Below are 5924 nucleotides of genomic sequence, written 5' to 3' on the forward strand. Positions count from 1 at the left end.
TGAAAGAGTAAACACCATTAAATTTCTCGGAGTCTTTATTGATGAATGTCTACAATTCAAATGTCATATTGACCAGTTAATAACAAAATTATCAAAATGCGTTGGACTATTTTTCAAGTAAGACATTTTCTCCCGCGGCCAGCACTTGTTATCTTATATAAAACATTGTTTGAGTCCCATTTAAATTATTGCAATGTCATATGGTGTAACACTTTTACTAGCTGCCTGGAAAAAATACAGTCTTTACAGAAAAAAATTATACGGGTAATGACGTGGTCTGAGCCAAATATCCCCTCGCGTCTATTGTTTCAACGCCTGGGTCTATTAAGACTTACCGAATACAATTCTTTTCATAATGCTTGTATGATATTCCAGGTTGTTCATAAGCTAAATGACCGATTGTGTGAACTTGTCCCAATCAGTCGACCCCAGCATACATATCACACAAGGGAAAAAGAGTTAATTACTGGTAAAATAAGACGTTTGAAATGTACGAGCCTGAGTGTATCTGTAGAGGTCCGCAGATTTGGAACAAGCTTGACGAAAACCTTAAATTGGTGCATTCTGTCTCCGTTTTCAAAAAAAATCTGAAGGAAAATTTGCTCTTAACATATACTTTTTGATCATTTTGGAAGTGTTACATTTGTTCTGGGATCAATCTTTTGTTTGTTTGTAGTGCTTGTGTTTTGTTGTATTTATATGTATTTGTTTTTATGGCGTGAGTTTTTCTTGAATGTTATATGTTGTATGTAGATATTGGGCCCCCTCTTAAAAGCTTCAATAGCTTCTTTGGGGTTCCCCCTTTTCACACAATAACCTTCCTGTTACTATTGTAATTTTTCCTTAAAAATGATGATGTGTGTGTGTGAAATAAATAACTAAATCAAATCAAATCAAATCATTAAGTTTAGGCACCAAAACTACTTGGTTAGGTTAAGTAAAATTATTATCATTAAAAATGTAATGAATATCAAGGAATTTGCTGTTTCATGCAAATGTCCTTTTAGAAATATTAGAATGTATGTGCAATTATTCAAGGGGACAATACAGAACAGTAAATGGTCTGTACTTGTTTAGCGACTTCAGTCTTTCCCACCGCTCAAAGCTTTACACTACATCACATTCACCCACTCACAAACATTCATACATTGATGAGGTTAAGGTGTGAACTGCTCTTTGGAGACAGAAACTAACCTTTCCTTAAGTAGCTGTTTAGGCATTGGTTCCCAGAACAACAGACATCCCTATAGGATTTTAAAATACTATAATACTATTAATATGACCCAGAGGGCACAGTTGGGATTGCTCACAGTTACAGAAATGCTAAGTGCATACGACTGCAGTGAGGCATCTGCATTTCTTGTGTATCCCAGGTGTGCGTGGTGGTGACGTTATTGTAATTACCTGTGTCTACCTGCCACTCCTCTGTCAGCTCTGTCTGCTCATAGCTGACGTAACGTATAAACGTTTATACAAGCTGGTTTAAATTTCCTTTCAGATTAAAACGTGTATATTTATTCACATTCAGCAAACTGAACAGTTGAACATACACTGCAGATGTAGGGTCAGCTGCAGATGTAGGGTCAGCTGCAGATGTAGGGTCAGCTGCAGATGTAGAGTCAGCTGCAGGTCTAGAGTCAGCTGCAGATGTAGGGTCAGCTGCAGGTCTAGAGTCAGCTGCAGGTCTAGAGTCAGCTGCAGGTCTAGAGTCAGCTGCAGATGTAGGGTCAGCTGCAGGTCTAGAGTCAGCTGCAGGTCCAGAGTCAGCTGCAGGTCTAGGGTCAGCTGCAGATGTAGAGTCAGCTGCAGATGTAGGGTCAGCTGCAGGTCTAGGGTCAGCTGCAGGTCTAGAGTCAGCTGCAGGTCCAGAGTCAGCTGCAGATGTAGAGTCAGCTGCAGGTGTAGGGTCAGCTGCAGGTCTAGAGTCAGCTGCAGGTCTAGAGTCAGCTGCAGATGTAGAGTCAGCTGCAGATGTAGGGTCAGCTGCAGATGTAGGGTCAGCTGCAGGTCTAGGGTCAGCTGCAGGTCTAGGGTCAGCTGCAGGTCTAGGGTCAGCTGCAGGTCTAGGGTCAGCTGCAGGTCTAGAGTCAGCTGCAGGTCTAGAGTCAGCTGCAGGTCTAGGGTCAGCTGCAGGTCTAGAGTCAGCTGCAGGTGTAGAGTCAGCTGCAGGTCTAGAGTCAGCTGCAGATGTAGAGTCAGCTGCAGGTGTAGGGTCAGCTGCAGGTCTAGAGTCAGCTGCAGATGTAGAGTCAGCTGCAGATGTAGAGTCAGCTGCAGATGTAGGGTCAGCTGCAGGTCTAGAGTCAGCTGCAGATGTAGAGTCAGCTGCAGGTGTAGGGTCAGCTGCAGATGTAGAGTCAGCTGCAGGTCTAGAGTCAGCTGCAGGTCTAGAGTCAGCTGCAGATGTAGAGTCAGCTGCAGATGTAGAGTCAGCTGCAGATGTAGAGTCAGCTGCAGGTGTAGGGTCAGCTGCAGGTCTAGAGTCAGCTGCAGATGTAGAGTCAGCTGCAGATGTAGAGTCAGCTGCAGATGTAGGGTCAGCTGCAGGTCTAGGGTCAGCTGCAGGTCTAGGGTCAGCTGCAGGTCTAGGGTCAGCTGCAGGTCTAGGGTCAGCTGCAGGTCTAGAGTCAGCTGCAGGTCTAGAGTCAGCTGCAGGTCTAGAGTCAGCTGCAGGTCTAGGGTCAGCTGCAGGTCTAGAGTCGGCTGCAGGTGTAAGGTCAGCTGCAGGTCTAGAGTCAGCTGCAGGTGTAAGGTCAGCTGCAGGTCTAGAGTCGGCAGTGTGGGCGTTTTGAGGATGGGTGTTGCAAAGCTGAGCAGATTGAAAACTCATATTTATCTTTGACTGATACTGACTGACTCATCTGGACTGATAGAAACTCTTTCTCAACATCTTAAAATAACTTTTTTCTCAGGAACAGGTACAACAAGGTGAGCGGAGGAGGAACTCTCCCTCATGATTATTCAAGGGCGTGCAGCTACAGGTTAAACCTCTTCTTCTTCTTTGTCCCTCCTGAGTTGAACAGCCTTCAGAAATCTCTCTCAGCAGAAATAACTGATCTCTGTAGAGGTCTCTGATTATGTCATAGTTATTTGTCTTTGTGGATTAGTGGCTGTGGATCCTCCATTCACTGAAATATGGAATAAAACACTCTTATTGGTTGAGGAGTACTACATCCTATGCAATGATTCTACCCCCTACCCTCATCTTGTGCCCACATCGAGTGTAAAAGCCTCTGATACAGATCTTTTTGGTTGTTTTAATACTTGCAGACACCACTATCTTACTGAAACACAGTATTGATCTGTTATGAGAATACCATCCTATCATTTCTACGCAGTATTTAAAAGCTGCCCTGCTTCTCACTGGGTCCATACGCATATAAGCCTGTTGTACTGGTCCTTCACTCCTCACTAGTGGGTGCTTTAACATCATTATTATTTTAGCCTCTCTGGAACACACACCCTGGCAGGAGAGTTTTCTAAGTTGACAACTGCCTGTGGTTTCTAATGTGCACAAACCATTTCACTTGCACAGTTGAATTGCGCATAACACAACCTGATGGCATTATTAATCTGGTTCTGGATGCACTTGCCTGGTTTTATGCTGTGGATGTTGTGTGTGTTTTGCGTTGTTTACTTGTGCTTTTAACTAAAACGTCTCTGACTCAGCCCAGGGTTGTGTTACAAGCGCAACAGAGACGGTATGTCGAAAACACAGAAAGAGGAAAAAGAGATGTGTGGTGCCGAAAAACTAAGAATTGAGATTAACAAAATATTGGCACAAAAGACAGCAAAATGAAGCGAGTGTGGAAAGGTGCTGTGGGAGGCACAGATGAGCCAGGACCTGTGATGCATTTATTTATAGGCATATATTATATTTGGACGCACTTCTACACTTTACCCTTTGGCGTACCGGGACTTTTAATTGCGTACCAGCACTTCTAACAATCTGCCGGTTCTGTGCTCTGCCCTCTCCTTATCAGGTTCTCTGGGCTTGGTGTGACGCCAACCTGTTCCTGTTCTCACCTGCCTGCTGATCTCTGTGGGCGGAGACACTGACGCCCTGGTTGGCAGCAATCAGCAAACCTTTGAAATGTGTTTTTCTGGATTAGGATTATGACAAATTAGTACTTTAGAGGACTAGAGACACCATGTAGAGCATTTTTCTTGCACTATATATACTTCACGTACTGCAGAGTACTAGCACAAGAAGGCTAATACTGCAGTGAAGGAGCATACAAAGGCACACAAAGTGTTATGCCATGATGTACCCACTGAGATGGACAGCTTTAAACTGCCGCTGTGCTTCATTCCGTGGAAGTTTGTAGCATCTGTACGTCATCGTCCTGTTAGCTGGGCTCGTGAAGAACCACAGAAAAGTGTACATGTACTCCGATACAGCAGTATTTAATAAAATCATTCTTCATCAAAGCTCCAGGACAGTGTTTGACATTTTAACACCGGGTCCTCTAAAGCTACTGACTGCGTATCGGAACCTCAGCAATAATCTGTTGAATCCTCGGGTCAAACAAACGCTCTGTAACATCTATAATAATTCATTCCTCTTCAGCATGCAGCTGCAGAGAGTGGGTGTTTCTAGTACGCTGTAGTGCGTACATGGTTATCTGCTCTTTGGTGTATTACTCATCATTCTGCAGATGTAAGACTGTCAGTTACTGAAATGATGCATGCTGGGTTTTGTTTGTGCGTTGAGTAAGCCTCTCTCGTGGGTCTGCCAGGCCGGTTTCACAAGCCTCTCTGTCTTTGTGTGAGCGCTGGCTTTCTGCCATGCGTGAGGCTCTTAGGCTAAAACCATAAGATATGAAGGCACAGAGGAGACTCGAGACCACCAGAGAGTAAAACCTGATGTTGTCCTGGACAACCATTAACAAGTTTGATCGTGACTAATCGTATTGTCACGCTCTCTATATTTCTTGTAAATCTCAACTTAAACATTGATGTAAACAAATTAAATATAAAACCAAAGCTCTCCCACACGCTGTATCCAGCTGGCCTCCCTCTGCTGCTTGTTTGGGTGGCTGATTTGCAGGCTGATCACGAAACGTCTTCTAGTATCTTCAGCCAAGTTCATTGGCCCTTGATTTTAGCCTTCTTTGATAACTCTGACCTGGACGACAGAACCCTCACAGACGTGGTTTATCACGAGCGCGCTTTCTGTCTCAGTAGGGTGGATATCCAGGCTCACAGGGCTTTATCATTATGGACTATAGGAACCTGGACGTGGGTCACATCTCTCCTTCAGTTTGGATGCATTAGTTCCCTTCACCAATTATGTGCAGGTGTACCTGGAAGAACTGAAGGCAGAGGGGGTCACACCAGGTACTGGTCTGATTTAGACTCTGCTTCTGTTGACTCACTTTGCATTTTGTTCATTGATAAGTAGAATCGATTAACATTCGATTAACACACCAGAGCACTGCGCTCCCAGAATGCACCTGTGGTTCCTAGAGTCTCCAAAAGTAGACTAGGAGCCAGAGCGTTCAGCTATCAAGCTCCTCTCCTGTGGAACCAGGTTCCAGTTTGGGTTCAGGAGGCAGACACCATCTCCACATTTAAGAGTAGGCTTAAGACTTTCCTCTTTGATAAAGCTTATAGTTAGGGCTGGCTCAGGTGAGTCCTGAACCATCCCTTAGTTATGCTGCTATAGGCCTAGACTGCCGGGGGATTTCCCATGATGCACTGAGCTCCTCTCTCCTCTACTTTCTCTCCCTCTGTATGCAACCTCATCCCATTATTGCATGTTACTAACTCAACTTTTCCCCTTTCTGGTAGTCTTGTGCTTTCTCGTCCCTCTCCTCTCTCCTCCTATCACTTCCTGCAGGTGTTTCTGGCTCTGGAGCTGTGGAGTCTGGATCTGTGGTTGCGGGTCACCTGCTGCCCCCGTGTTCCTGCTCGACACCCTC

At 44.8% G+C, this 5924-nt stretch overlaps 1 long non-coding RNA gene across 4 annotated transcripts in view; it reads right to left on the reverse strand.

The window, feature by feature from the left end:
- Window positions 1-5924, reverse strand: part of LOC123980315 — an 18840-nt gene that overhangs the window by 10105 nt on the left and 2811 nt on the right. The window lies entirely within an intron of this gene.

This window comes from Micropterus dolomieu, linkage group LG12 (assembly GCF_021292245.1).
Source record: "Micropterus dolomieu isolate WLL.071019.BEF.003 ecotype Adirondacks linkage group LG12, ASM2129224v1, whole genome shotgun sequence".
Classification (NCBI taxonomy): domain Eukaryota; kingdom Metazoa; phylum Chordata; class Actinopteri; order Centrarchiformes; family Centrarchidae; genus Micropterus; species Micropterus dolomieu.